Source organism: Mixophyes fleayi, chromosome 8, assembly GCF_038048845.1.
Source record: "Mixophyes fleayi isolate aMixFle1 chromosome 8, aMixFle1.hap1, whole genome shotgun sequence".
Classification (NCBI taxonomy): domain Eukaryota; kingdom Metazoa; phylum Chordata; class Amphibia; order Anura; family Limnodynastidae; genus Mixophyes; species Mixophyes fleayi.
The window spans coordinates 124,126,138-124,142,176 of NC_134409.1; positions in this window are offsets into that span (position 1 = coordinate 124,126,138).

Sequence of the window (16,039 nt, forward strand, 5' to 3'; positions counted from 1 at the left end):
ATGGCTGGGCTTCCACCATTGAAACTTTTAATGTGATGGTAACTTACCATCACATCAAAAGAATTCAATGGAAATATTTGTATGATTTGAACATGCGCAAAAAATCCATTTTGCGCATGCGCAATACCCCTGCAGCGCACCCAGCTGGCGATGGGACTGGGAGCGGGATCACTGGAAGAGGCGGAGCAGGACAAGACAACACCATCACCTCCACCAATGACTGACTGCTGTGGCTGCTGTGCTGCTCACACAGGGCTCATGCAGGCAGCTGACTGAGTGTGGGACTGTGACAGGTCTGTGTGTGATTCTGTAGCCGGCTGTGGTCTGATTGGCTCTATGAGAAAGTGAAAGCCAATCAGAGGTAGCAGTATGAAAACAAGGAAATCAAAAGGTTCCTACATTATAAAAACAACAGTGAAATACCAGATGACTGCAACGATATAAAAGTTATCAAAGATTTGCCCACAGTTAGATATGTTGTCCAAAACATTTGCTGATGTTACCAAAAAGCATCCCCCCAGTCATATTAACCCTAATGCTGCCAGCCTAATGCAGGTCGGAGGAAAATCGGGGGGACAAACAGCTTGGGGTCCCCTTGATTCTCATCCAACCAGCCCTAGGCTTAGCCAGCCAGGGCTGGTGTCACCGTCGCAGGTAAACCCGCATCAGATGGTCCCCCTGCCATGATGCCAACTAGCCCCTGGCTAGTCAGCACGGGGCTGGATTCCCTAGTGAGTTGGGGTCCAAAAAAAAATGATATATATATTTACTCCCCATATCCATTCCCTTGCCCATTCCTCCATTTTCACAAGACCATTATCCATGCCCTTGTCATCTCCCGCCTTGATTATTGCAAACTTCTCATCTCTGGCTTGTCTGACTAATGTCTGTCCCCCCTGAAATCTGTGCTGAATGCGGCATCGCGACAAATCTTCCTCTCCCGACGTTCCTCTTATGCTATACCTCTCTGCAAAACCCCCCATTGGCTCCCCAGTCCCTCCAGAATACAATTCAAGTTGCTTACCCTCTATAAAGCCATCTTTAAAGCCTCCCGCTCCTACATCTCCAACCTTGTCAGGAAATACTCCCTTACTCGTCAATAACCTTTGCCTCTCATAACCTATCACCACCTTACACTCCCTCCTTCAGGACATTTGGAACTCTCTGTCCCACCCAATCAGACTCGTCCTTACCCTCAAATGTTTCAAACGCTCCCTCAAAACTCACCTTATCACACTTGCCAACCTGGCCGTATCCTAAGACAGTTCCCTCCTTACGCTCCACCTGCCCCTTTCACTCCCCCCCTACTGTCTCCATCTACTACTCTAATCCTGTTAATGGTAACACTCACAAGTTTAGCCCTCTTTACCTCTACCACCTATCTCCTCATCTCCTCATCCACTTTATAATGTTTCCTTTGTTCTAGTTGTGTCTTCTTATGTAGTTGCTTCCTCTATAGTCTCTTGTATTGATGTTTTACTGATTTTGTTGTTGATCTTGTTTCTTACTTATTTACGTATTTTTTCTCCAGTTTATTTTTTGTTAATTGCGTGGCGCTGCATTTTCTGTGGCGCCATATAAAGGACGATGACGGTATCTGATTGGTTGCTATGGGTTGCCGCATATGTGGAAAATAAACTTGTTAAATTTTGTATTTTGTTATACCTTTGTATAGTAAAAAGTAATTTCTTTGTATAAGTCCTGGTGGCTAACAAACAAAACTACATCTGTTTCCTCAAATATTAAAAGTCCCTTTTTGACCGTTTGAAATATTGGGATTTAAGCCATTAAGGACACAGTACTATAAACACATACATTTTCACCTGACATTGCAAATGATCCATCATTGGAGGTCAAAGATATTAGAGTGAATGAGGAAACTAATTACAGTTATAAATAAGCCCTTGAACAGGTGTGTTAAATGTAGCCCTTGGGGTTAATATAATGGACTAAGCAGCCAATTACAGCAGCTGCTCTCAAATAATAAAAGATATAAAACACCACACATTTCTACGTTTCCTTCCAGAGATGAAGTTGCACTGCCGAAAACAATAATGAACATAATATTGCAAAAAATTTTTTACAGTTGGTTGCATGCTTTTACATATGTCTGTCCTGGGATTTTGTGTAAAATTATATCACATATAACAAATCTAAACAACAATGTATATTTCTGGAATATAGTTTAGATTAAAAGGAGGCAAAGGAATGACATAAACGAGCAAAAATATGCTGAACATATTAAAGCTAAAAAATGTTCAACTGTAGCAAATTTCTATGTTATTTAACGCTATGTTTTTGTCTATATAGAGGATTTTTATTATTTAATATTTTTTTGTTACTTGTGTGCAATTTTTATTATTTTACACAGATAACAATATGAAAGCATTATCATTTTTTTTAAAGGGTAATTCCACTTTTGAACCTTTATTTCCTCCGTCCCACTTACCTGAATTGTGGGACTCCAACCCCAGAACACTTACTTTCCTTAAAAAAACCACTCTGCACTGTCAGGGTCCCTGATAGCGGAGTAGAAATATGGCCACTGCAACCTCTGTTGGCCCAGCCTTTTGCAGCATCATCAGGATAGTGATGTTCTCTGTCGTTGTACACAGCAAACATTTCAAATAGTACAATAGACAATACAACAGGTACCACCCCTGGCCTACCTTTAATGGGGTCCTGACCACAGGGTGAGGAAACACAGAACACCGGGAGAATTTATAGTTACGTGAGCACTGCAAAATGGCCACTGGGAATTTTGGACAGGACAATGGGGACCAAAATGGTGGACCTCCTGCTGCAGGCAGGTCTAGCACCTGAATTAGTGTCCACTTTCCAAGGCTCTGAGCCTAGCAGAATTGCTGCACAGGCTATGAGGCTCAATTACTATGGCCTCCAGTCTAACCTTGAACAAACTGCAGGGCAGGCTTTTAAGCATACTTGCCAACTCTCCCTGAATGTCAGGGAGACTCCCTGAAATAGGGGTGATCTCCCTTACTCCCTGAAGAGTCTGGCATTCTCCCTGATGCTGAGCCAGTACAAGACGTGGTTGGCTTCGCCATCTGTGGCATGATGACACAGTTCAGAAATTGTGTCCTATGTCCATGTATTGATGCCTATGGAGGTGGCCATTTTCATGGAGACCAAGATTTAATCAAAGACTGACAGGTAAGACAACATGACTTCAGTAATGGAGACAGAAATGTAAAAAACACTTCAGTCTCTAGAGATTCATTAGCTGCTTTTCTTTAACGCATAGTTGCCTTCTCTCCCAGAATGTCCCTGAGACTCCCGCATTTCTGGGAGACCTCCCGGGCTCACTGGAGGACACGTCAACTTTCTGGTTCTCGCCCCCGCAATAGATAAGTGGCGCGTGCGGGTCTTAATGATGCAAATATTGTGTCATCTTAGCCCCGCCAAATGATGCAATCCATCGAGCCCCGCCTCGCACATCCACCTCCCACGGGATCTCCCTGAAGCCAACGAGGAAAAGTTGGCAAGTATGATTTTAAGCCTGAAATTATTATGGCCCTAGGCTTGTAAGCGTATTAAAAACTATGCTAAAAATGTAAGATAAAGACCTACAATAAAAATTATAGGAGCCACCAGGCCTAGTGCCCAACTATTTGCTCCATGGGACTAGTGGTAGTTAAGAAAATAAAGTGGTGCTCTCTTTATCTCGGTGTCCATCTTCTATCTTCAGCCGCAGATCTTCTGCCTCGCTCTGCCATCCTCTTGGGTGATCTTGGGGTCTGGCATCCGGAGCTCCTTTGAGGTAGGCCTCTGTTGTCGGACTCCTCCACTTGCGTGGAGAAGGTCCCTCTTCGCACTCCTGCACCTTTCTGGACTTCGCGCTCCTGAGCCGCTGTTTTTGTCTTCGACCTCCTGAAACGGTCTGAACAGGCCAATGCAGGTGGTGGGGCCTTGTGACGCACCAACAAGCAATTGGCTTGCAGCAGCACCAAATACACATGGCCAGCAGTGAGCCTTGATTGGCTCACCGCCCTGGCCACTGATTGGCTGACCAATGCCGGGGAGTGGGTTGACGGAAACAGGCTTAACTGCGCTGGATCGTTGGTCCTGTAAGTTGACCCTTTGTTTCTTCATGGGCTCCGGTACAGGGGACCACTCTGCTCCATTTGCATCAGCCAGAGAGTTATAAGGCTTCAGACATGAGGAAATTGCAGTAAAAAAATAATATATTTAATGGGAGCTATTTGAAAGTCAAACTATCCTTTAGAGATCACCATGTAAGTTCCCAGTGAGAAAACACTGAGATAAAAAGTTGGTTAAAGTCTGTGAGCATTCATAATTGAAATGGTATTTAAGTTTTTGACATTAATAAAAGCAGTTTACTGCTGATGTACAGGTTGTCCTGTTGGAGTGTACAGCAACAATGCATTTTGCACTCTGACCGTGCAACTAAAAATGATGCTGCAAAATTTACGTTTTGCATGTATCTCAAGATATGTAAAACTCAAAACACAGCAGTGTTTCTTTGTAGGGTGTGGTGTGACTGTAATCAGTAGTAAATGCAAAAGTCACGTTACCCTATTCATACACAATTTAACAAAGTGTCAAGATATAGCCTTACAGTATTAATATTAAATGTGGAAGTCTCATTGTACATATAAAATGTTATGAAATACAAACATATGCATCGTTTACCACTTTAAATCTTCTAAGATGATAAAATAAAGTATCTGGGAGAACTATGTTCTATTTAAGGACATTTATCCATCTAACTACTAGAAAGACTTCATAGATGTGTACACATATGTATATGTTTTATATACCCTAAAAGCAGTGGTGGGATTCAAACTTTTAGACACTGAAACGCGTAGGTAACACCATTACTTTATTTACCATCTAGCTGTACCGGTGGAAAAACAAAACTTTTTACCATGTGCCAAGTGTGCATTTCATAAACCACCTCCACTGTTGGCATGCTGTGCTGTTGCCTTACCTTACGATCTTGCTGTACCCACATGGACTGGTACATGGCGAAACCATGAAGCTTCTTCCAGCTAACACTAAGAAATACAGTATGTGGCTCATAGTAGTGTTAATGTGACATTGTACAACATAACTGTACATTCTATTTCTTTGATTTAGAGTCTAGGGGGCATATTTACTAAACTGCTGGTTTGAAAAAGTGGAGATGTTGCCTATAGCAACCAATCAGATTCTAGCTGTCATTTATTTAGTACATTCCACAAAATGACAGCTAGAATTGATTGGTTGCTATAGGCAACATCTACACTTTTTCAAACCCGCAGTTTAGTAAATATACCCCCAGGTTCTCATCATGTGGTACATATAACCCAAGGGGTAGTTCAGATAGATTCAAGAGGTAAATATAATTCCAAATAACTAAAATAACATTACAGTGTATTGCTTAAAATAAAACCTAAACAAAACTAATGAGAAAATAATAAAACATTTAGATGCATAGGGAGGTTCTTGGTATAAATGTACTTAGGTTTAATATTGTGAATACAATGTACACACCTTAGGGGCTATTTAGCATAAACAAAGACACAAGGCAGACTTGGCAAATATTTACTATGACGCATGGGTAACTGTTAAAAAAGTGGAACCCTGGTTTAGAGCAGAGGTTGGCAGCTTGCAGCGCTCCAACCCCGTTGGAAGTATAAGCTCCAACAAGCCCTGACAAGATATGCTGTGACTTGTAGTTCTACAACAGCTGGCGATCCGAAAGTTGCCTACACCTGGTTTAGAGCAATAAAAATAATAGAAAGTAGAAAGATGTGAATGTAATACATCTGCAATTTGTCCAATTCAACCAGAAATAACAATTGTTATATTTACTATTATAATTGCTTATTTGCTCAGTTTGTTTTATGTACCACATTCTGGTTAGAGGAAAGTCTCATTTATTGTATTGCATTTTTAAATATTTTATTCATATAAAAAAATATTTTCGAAATTGATGAATTAATTAATTTATAAATCTAGATGCAACTGATTCAGTAGGATAAATGGGTAAATTGATTGGTTTAAAGAAGATGTTTGTTATCCATAGATTGTAAGCTTGCAAGCAGGGCCTTCTCACCTCTTTGTCTGTTTTACCCAGTTTGTTTATTAGTTTATTATGTTTGTCCCCAATTGTAAAGCGCTACGGAATATGTTGGCGCTATATAAATAAATGATGATTATGATGATGATGCAACATTTACAGAAAGGGAGGAAGAGAATAGTAATATAACTGTATGAAGGTCGAAGATAGGCAGAAAGGTAATTATACCATTAAGCAGCTGCTGTGGTATACAGAAATTTCTATCCAAGGAACGTTTGTAGATGATTTCACTGAAAATATAAACCGCCAGCTGGAAAAGCGATGCAAAACCACTTTTTGAACTTAGAACTATTCACTGCATATTTGTACTGTTGAAACTGCATCTCTTTTCTACACAAAGCGGGGGCAGACATTTTGTGGGCTAAACCAATACTCATGAAGAACAAATGCACCTAACATGCTTCCTTCACTTATATCATTGGCTAAAAGTTATTTTACAAGCTGCATTTCAATTTTTACAGCTCACAAAATTATTACTGGCACGTAAATATAAGATTTGTTGCACTGTGCATTGGACCATACTTCCCAACATGTTGGTCCCCGTCAGCTGGACAGGAGGTGTGGCCATGTCTCAATGGGGGCGTGGTCACATCCCGTTGCGGCGTGGCCACACCTCCAGGGGTTTGTCTAGCGCTGTCTAGCACTAGACTGCCCATTAAATATCTATCGCACCCCCCAACATTCCCACCCGCGGGACAGATATGTCCCCAGGCAGGACTGCAGGATAGTCCTAAAATCGGGACTGTCCTGCTGAAATCGGGACAATTGGGAGGTATGATTGGACACATGGCTGTCTCTACGCCCCTACTGTGTTGCACTTATAGGTGGATGCCACTGAGCTGCCTCCCCCAGCACAAAGAGATACAAGTACATGTTATGGAGTTTCCTACCAACCCAACTTATGTCCAATACCAAAACAAGCCCCACAGGTGTAAAATAGACCTATTTGTAGGATTAGTAGAGTTTATATAGCACTTAACTTCTATAGCCCCTACCATTTTTGGTGGTCCAGCTGTATCGAGTCTGTTGCCTCTGGTGCATCACAAACTTGATGTCGTCGAGTTTGAACTCTGTTCAGAATTGACGATGTTGGCAAGATGACGTGGCCATACTGGTGGCGAGAGCGGCAACAGAAGCAAGCGCTACATACTCTATTCAAGAGCGTATATAGCCAATCTTTACTGATAAGATGGGAATTATATTTCCCCCCTTCCCCCCGCAGAAAACAAAACTCCACATAGGTATTCCTTTACACCTGGTAATATATTGCTAAGCAAATTAAGAATTTTCTTGCCAATTAAATTCAGTTTCTAACTACAATGTCAGAATTTCTCTTATCTATCTTACACACATTGGTGCTGTTTGTTTTATTTTTAGCTGAAATAAATCACTGCCATTATTTTTCTCTGAGGCACTTTTATGTGCACACTCAGCAGCGGGACACAACAGATTGGTGTGTAATCATGTACTCTCTGTAGCCTCAAATTTTTGAGGTCAATGGATGTTCACTAGAGGACTCATCAAGTAGATTAATAATAGGTGCATAACATTAGGTCAGGGTTAATCATTAAAAGTAGGATGGGGGACAGAGGAACAAAAGGTTCTGGCTTTTTAATAGAGGTGGGAGGCTCATATCGCAGAAGGCGATAAATAAAATTAATATTTTACAATGAAGCTGAGAGAACAAACATTTCATGGGAAAATAATTTACAAATTTCCCCCAAAAAATGTTCTTTTACTTTTAATTTCAAATGACTGTTATAGTCAAATTCACAAACACTGCATGTTAATGTAAAAAAAAAGTTATGTTCATTATATGAAGCTAACATTTTAATGACTTAAGTACTTAACACTGTAGTCAAATTTTTTGAGTTATATCAGAAACTAACTTTAAACAGTGGTCGCCTATAGCAACCAATCAGATTCTAGCTATCATTTTCTAGAATGTACTAGATAGACGATAACTAGAATCTGATTGGTTGCTATGAATAACACCTCCACTTTTCCTTTATATAAGGTTTGATAAATCTACCCCATGGTTTGTAAAAGTTTTAGATGCAGAATGTTCAAATTGTATAATATCTCACCAAGGACAGAGTTTAGAGTTGGACGTAAAATTTGTTGCACTGGGTATGCACACAATTTATGCCCATATTTTCAGTTAAGCATATTTTATATTTGCGCCAATTTTGCTTGGAGAGGCAGGTCAGGGGCGTTCATGTTTAAGCTAGGGGTATGGTCATGCATCCAATTTTGACTTACACGTATCTTGAAGATATACCCTTTAGGAAGCATATCTTTGATTGTCCCATAAGCTGGGTGCAAGTTTTCGAGTTGATGATGATGATGATGATGATGATAATGGCCACATCTTTGCTCTGGACGTATTTAAAAGCTAGATTTAAAGCTATATGTACAATTCAAATTACAGCAGTAGAAATTTATGTCACGGAGACTCCTGAACACTGGGTAGATCTCCCGTGAGAACTGGCCATTCTCCCACAAAATTCTGAATGGTGCAATTTGCATCACTTTGGTCCCACCCCTGCAATGAAATTACGCAATTGTGTCATTCTTTAACGGAGACAGGGCCCCGTCACATTTGCTATTCACCTTCCTTAAGGCAGCAGCAAAAAATACCCCAAGGAAATGGCAAGTTGCTCCATTAATTTAATGGTGGAAATACAGGTAGGGGCAATTCCCTACAAGAGTGCATACAAAGAGATCTCAGCTGCACTCCTCTGCCAGCTAGCAAATACATCCCACGGGAGGACCATCGAGATCCATGGGAATTATCATAGGAATTCTGCAGCTGCCCTAGGGGTGACTCCCAAACCGTACCCAGGTGCACTGTGGAAAATGTAGACATCACATCAAAGCCATTCTTTTATTTCAATAAAATAAACTTTAAAATGTGTCTCCAAAAATGCTATTCAGTTGAGCTCCATTTATCGCTTAGATCAATGGATCCCAAACTTTCTTAGTTCAAGGCACCCTTAGGGTCTTGATAATTTTTTCAAGGCACCCCTAAGTCAAAATAATTACCAAGTAGACCGTGGAACCCCTGTGAGATCACCACAGCACCCCAGGGAACCAATGCGATAGCATCCAAGTGATGAGGGGAGTGTCAATGATAGCCAAGCCTCCTGTACAGGAGGTCAAGGTTCAGGAAACACAGAAGTTTATACTGGGCGGGTACCTAAATTGTTTTTCGATTGAAAAAGTATCTTTATTTGTATACACGTACAAAAAACATACGATACATTACATTCATGTGTACGCAGTACACCGTGAAACATAATCATTCATACGTTTTAGCACAATATAGGACATAAGGTATAAGATATGGCATCCTACACTATACATCAAGTACTGCACTAACCATGCAAAACTTAAACGACATAACAGATTGAAATAAGCAATAGATGTGAGGGGACGGTAGGTGAGCGGGGTAGGATTTGGACATCACAAGCCCTAAGCTTTATTGAGAGACAGATACAAATATAGGGAAGGGTGCATAATTTAAGTCAAGACATTACAACTAAACTTCAAACAGTGATGGGGTAATGGGTTGGAGGGGGTAAGGGAGGGGGAGTCACAAGTCCAAAGCTTTATTGAAAAATCTGATACATAGGGGTAGAAGGGAGACAACAATCGATCATCATCCTCTTCCTCAGGACTGTCAATGGTGTTATAGTCTCTTTGCAGGCTGTGGATCAGCCTGTAACAGTCCTGGATGGTCATCTTTAGGGGTGTGCACCGGCCACTTTTGGTGCTTTTGGTTTTGGGTTTTGGGTTCTGATTAGCTTGAGGTTTTGGGTTCTGATTTGTTTTGCCAAAACACCTCACGAAAGGTTTTGGTTCTGATTTTTTTTTTTTAAAAAGCATAAAAAGTGCTAAAATCCATATTTTAGTTTTTTTTTCACTCCTACTCTACTAACTTGAATAACATTAATTTCCACTAATTTCCAGTCTATTCTGAACACCTCACACCTCACAATATTGTTTTTAGTCCAAAAGGTTGCACCGAGGTAGCTGGATGTCTAAGCTAAGCGACACAAGTGGGCAGCACAAACACGTGGCCCATCTAGGAGTGGCACTGCAGTGGCAGACAGGATGGCAGTTTGCAAGAGTTTTCTAGAGGTGCAAGATGGAATTGTCCAAGTGTGCAAGTACAAACATTCAGAAGATTCACACATGCCTCGCACAGTACTTCATATACTTTTAATAGTCCCCAAAATAGCCGCCAACTCCCATTTTCGTAGGGACCTGATTTAAAGTTGCCTGTTTACGCGCAGCAATACGTCTGTACACTTACGTTTCTGAGTCTATTCTGAGTTAAACACATTTTAAAATACGTCCAACCTTTAATCCAACGTCCAGAGCAACAAACGTGCACCCAACTTACGCACGTTGCATGCCTTATTGCTACCGTTGAGGTGAATGGGGAATGTTCTGTCACATAGGAGCAAATAAGCTCTTAAGACGCTGCATGCAACGTTTTCTCTGCATAAACGCTAATGTTCTAAGCGGTGGTAGTCAGCATATCGATGCTGACTGCCCCGACACTACTTACCCTGACGTGGAGAGACCGAAGGGCTCCTTCCCCGACCAGCGTGCAGGACGACTTCTGTGTAAAGTGACTGGAAGTCATGGCGATCCCTGAAGAAGCCGGCACCAGCTGATGATGTCACCGATAACCCCTGCACGCTGGTCGGGGAAGGAGCCCTTCGGTCTCTTCACGTCGGGGGAAGTAGTGTTGAAAGAGATAAATAGTTATGAGATAGATAGATAGATATGAGATAGATAGATATATATGACATAGATAGATAGATAGATAGATAGATAGATAGATAAATAGTTATGAGATAGATAGATAGATAGATAGATAAATAGATATGACATAGATAGACAGATAGATAGATAGATAGATAGATAGATAGATATGAGATAGATAGATAGATAGATAGATATGAGATAGATAGATAGATAGATAGATAGATAGATAGATAGATATGACATAGATAGATAGATAGATAGATAGATAGATAGATAGATATGACATAGATAGATAGATAGATAGATAGATAGATAAATAGTTATGAGATAGATAGATAGATAGATAGATATGACATAGATAGATAGATAGATATGAGATAGATAGATAGATAGATAGATAGATAGATAGATAGATAAATAGTTTGGTCTCTTCATGTCGGGGTAAGTAGTGTTGAAATAATGAACATCATTATTTCATACCCAACCCGTTATAAGAGTCCGCCTGAAACCACCTTTTAAATGATGGAATTCCATGTGTGAAGAGAGAGAGAGAGAAATATCAGATAGATATGGGACAGATAGATAGATAGATAGATAGATAAATAGTTATGAGATAGATAGATAGATAGATAGATAGATAGATAGATAGATAGATAGATATGACATAGATAGACAGATAGATAGATAGATAAATAGTTATGAGATAAATATGAGATAGATAGATAGATAGATAGATAGATAGATAGATAGATAGATAGATAGATAGATAGATACAGGGGCGGGCTGGGCAGGGGGGCATCGGACCCCCGGGCCGCTCAGAAGTACAGCTATTAGGGCCAGCCGGCTGCCCCCCCAGAAGCAATAAAAACCGGCGATAAATGTGCTGCATATCTGTGATGCGGCCGTGCCTGGATAGATAGATAGATAGATAAATAGTTATGACATAGATAGATAGATAGATAGATAAATAGTTATGACATAGATAGATAGATAGATAGATAGATAGATAGATAAATAGTTATGACATAGATAGATAGATAGATAGATAGATAGATAGATGGATGGATCATAGAAAGATGTTGCAGAGTGTAGTTTGTGTTGAATGTAAGAACCAGAATATTAATATGGATCCTTCAAAAACTGGCAGGCGGGATAATGACTGATACAAGGTTCCAACATTGGTGATGAGATTAGTAAGACAAATTACTGTAGCAGCTGCATTTAAAATGCATTGCCAGTTTAGTTATCACGAGGCCAATCAGAGCTTTCCAAAAGACTAAAGACTGATTCATCAAGGAAAATAAAACAACAACAAAAAAAGAGTAAATTTGCTCCTGGACAAACCATGTTATAATGAAAGGGGTGCAATGAGTTTATTACTTTGCAGATAAGAAAACTACTGGCTGTTTTTTCAAGTAGCACACAAATAATTGATAGCTTTATTTTTACATTGAAATTTAAAGTTGATCTAGAACATGCCCACCCCCAACTATAAATCTGTCCCCGCATTTTAAATTTACCTCCCCCTCCAATGCAACATGGTTTTGCCAAGATGCAAATGTACTCCTTTTTTTGCTTTCCTTCCTTAATGAACCAGGCCAGGGAGTAGTATAACAGGGTTACCAAGTGATGCATGTTTGAATACCAAGCATTAACTATACCGATCTGCAGCACCATATGTGCCTATACTTACACTGCCGATCGGACAATGATATCAAACCTATAAATGTAGCCCAAATCTTATAATTTACCATCATTTTAAAAATGGTAAAGTTCATTACATTCATATATTAAAAACATATTGGTATATTCATATTTGTCCTTTAATACAACAAGTACAATAACGTCCTATTACCTTCGCTCAGTCTCCTTTCCAAATGGAACTGAGCGCAGCATCTACTATACCGGCCTCCGCCGCCTCCTCATTTAGTAACTCAAGCAAGATGACAGACGCAAGCAATAACATCTCCCTCCACAGCAGAGCCCAGGTCAGTCCTGTAACATCTATATTTCCCAAGGGGCCCGCTCTTCACACATGAAGAAAAGTGTACAGACAGCCTTTTGTTCGGGAGTGCACAGAACATTTGCTGTCCTTTTTTTCATTCCAAGGCTCTGACAGACATCAACAAGATGCATCCAGCACCTGATAAAATACAGGCACCTTCAAGGTCAGGCTAAGAAAAAGAAAACACCGACCTCTAACAGTTATGGCAACAACTAAAATGCACTGTGCGAGTGTTCATCGGTTCTAAAGGCAGATTAAGTATATATATACGAAACCAGAAGTTACAATAATCAGATAATAAAACAAATATGATTATTTTATGCTAATTAATACAATCCAAAGAGAGAGGGACTGTCAAGCTTTTTACATTTTAAATAATTTGCCCTACTCGCCAAAAGCACATTGTTGGTGTCCTATTACTGTGCAACCTCTCTCTTCTAATACCGTATATGGCATTCTGGAAAATTGGTTGCTCTAACCAATCAGATTTCTTTCATAAGGTGGTAGCCGAATCAAAGGATGCCCCCTCCAGCACTTTCTTATGGAAATCTGTTAAATGAGGAACAAAGACTTCTGAAAACGTTTTGTAATATCTTGCTGTAAAGTTGTCGGGGGGCCAGGGGCAGAAGAGTTCTTGAGGGATTTTGTAGCAGTTATGGCTTATTCTTTGTTGATTTCTTCGTTTAAGGTGGAAAGCTGAGGTACGGTAAGTTTGGCATGGAGAGTATTTGCTAGGTACATCTCCAGGACATCAGTGGTTAGATCCCCCATGGTGCCGATCTAGGTAGGTTATACAGGGAGTTAATAAAGTCTCTCAAAATTCGTTAACAATTTCCATAGGATCATAAGAAATATACCCAGTGTTGTTTTATCTATCAGACCAAGGGCTCTTTTTTGCCTTAATTTTCTCACTAGCATTGGAATCGGCCTTGTTGGCCGTATTGTAAAAACATTGTTGAAGGCAGCTCTGTGGGAGAGGGGAGTATTTAATTGACCTTTGAGAGCCTCGATCTGAGAGAGTAAACTAGAGTCAGGGCATTGTTTATGCTGGACCAGCAATGATGAGATTTGGTGTTCAAGTGAGGCCACTTCCACAGCCGCCAATTTCTTGGCAGCCGAGGCCTTCGTAATGAGATGCATTCATGTTTTGTCTTTGTGGGCTTCCCAGACAATTCCTGGTGCGATTACAGGTGATGAATGGTCTATTAAATAATCACAGATGGCTGTTTTGATGGCAGAGAAAACACTAGTGTTTAAGAGCATTCCAAGCACCATCTCTGAGGCCGAGGCAAGGTTCGAATTAACTCTAGAAGGATATATACTTCCACATGATCTGTCCAAGAAAAGGGAGTGTTTCCTGCTTTTGCAGTCAAATCTATCATTGAGTGAGAAACGTGGATCGTATTTATATGGGAGTATATATGGTGGGGAGCTGAAAAATGGATGTAGTCTTTGGCAGTAGAGATCTAAAGGTGGCAGGAGTCATATAAGTTATGTTGTTTGAGTAGAGCAGAGAATCCAAGGAATGGGTGTTGACTATTTTTGAGGCAGGAAGGGAGGGTGCCGATTTGTCTAAAGCCAAATTCTGAGTAATATTAAAGTCACCTGCCACAACAACATGGCCTTGGGCTACTCTCTCAATGCATTTAAATCACTTAGAAAAGAAGGAGGCCTGACCTTGATTTGGACGTAGACTGATATCAGGGTGACCTTAATGGAGCAGAGAGTGCTAAGTACTATTAAAACCTCAGGGTAAGTCTTAGTGTATAAAAAAGGGGACTCTCAGGATTCGAACCCAGGGCTTCTGTCTCTGTGGACTCTGCTCTACTGACTGAGCTATTCTGGCTGCTGGATGGTTCTTTGCCTTTATCCTCTGTTCCAGATCAGTCCCAGTGATCTCCTGATGTTCCAGCATGCCTTAGCTCCAACCCCTGACCTCTTATAAAAGCCTGGCCAGTTCCTGTCTCCAGTGACTGATTATTGTGCTCCTTGCCAGCGATCTAGCTCCTGTACCTGTTGCTTTTCTTACCTGCAGTCATCTACTACTCGTGTACCGACCTTGGCTTGCCCTCGACTTCGCTTCTTCCCTCACCATTGGACCTCATTGCCTCTAGGTGTACCGTACCTGGCTACGTTTGACGGTTCTGATATTCTAATCTACTGTTGGCCAGCCTTCCTCCCTGCCACTGGGCTCCTATCCAGTTTCCGGACCGTGACAGGGACCTTATTATGTTTAAGGATTACTACGCCCCTCTACCAGACGTTTCATTCTCTAAACGCTACTAGAAGATTGTCAGAATGTGATTGGTCCGTGAAAGCAAAGTCACAGGTTCAGTTACTGGTAATCTTCTATCCAAAATATTCCTGGTCTTAGAATAAAGACTCGAGGTATCGAGATTGTCAGAATTGTGGCAATACCAGTGTAACTGCATCTGGCATCCAGAACTCTGAGTCACATCCCACATTGCTGAAATGAGTGCACCTTCTATTCTCTCACAATCACCTTGGTCACGCGCTCAGCAGGTGTTGCCGTCGGCCATTTTGTATTTATGAGGTGACATTTCTTAAATATGTTATGTTGTTTTGGTTTGACGCTTGGAATGGTGTCGGCATAGAGCCGAGTATGATCCCTAGCGACCACCGGTCTACGACAGAACCGCATTCCTCTCTTCTGATCATCTGGAACGTGAGGGAAAGAAAAACATCAAACCTCTCTTCCTGTGGAATAAAAAACCCAAGATTGAAAACACTTATCCCCATGTCAGAAACATCTCCCTGTGGGACAGACTTTCCTACAAACATAACAGACTGCAGTGACCAACTTTTGGTGTCCAGTTCCAGTTATGTCTTTCACAAAGCTGTTCTGAGTTTCCTCAATTTATCAAATATTTTATATACAGTTTTACTTTAAGCTAAAATACAGAAACTAACATTAACATTTTAAGAATAGGTCTTAATAATGTTATTTATGATGTGAAATGATAGCAAACATTTGTGTAACGACGTGACAACACTTTATTATCTTATCAAGTTTCCTAGAACACATATAGGGGTATATTTACTAAACAGCGGGTTTGAAATAGTGGAGGTGTTGCCTATAGCAACCAATCAGATTCTAGCTGTCATTTTGTAGAATGCACTAAATAAATGAA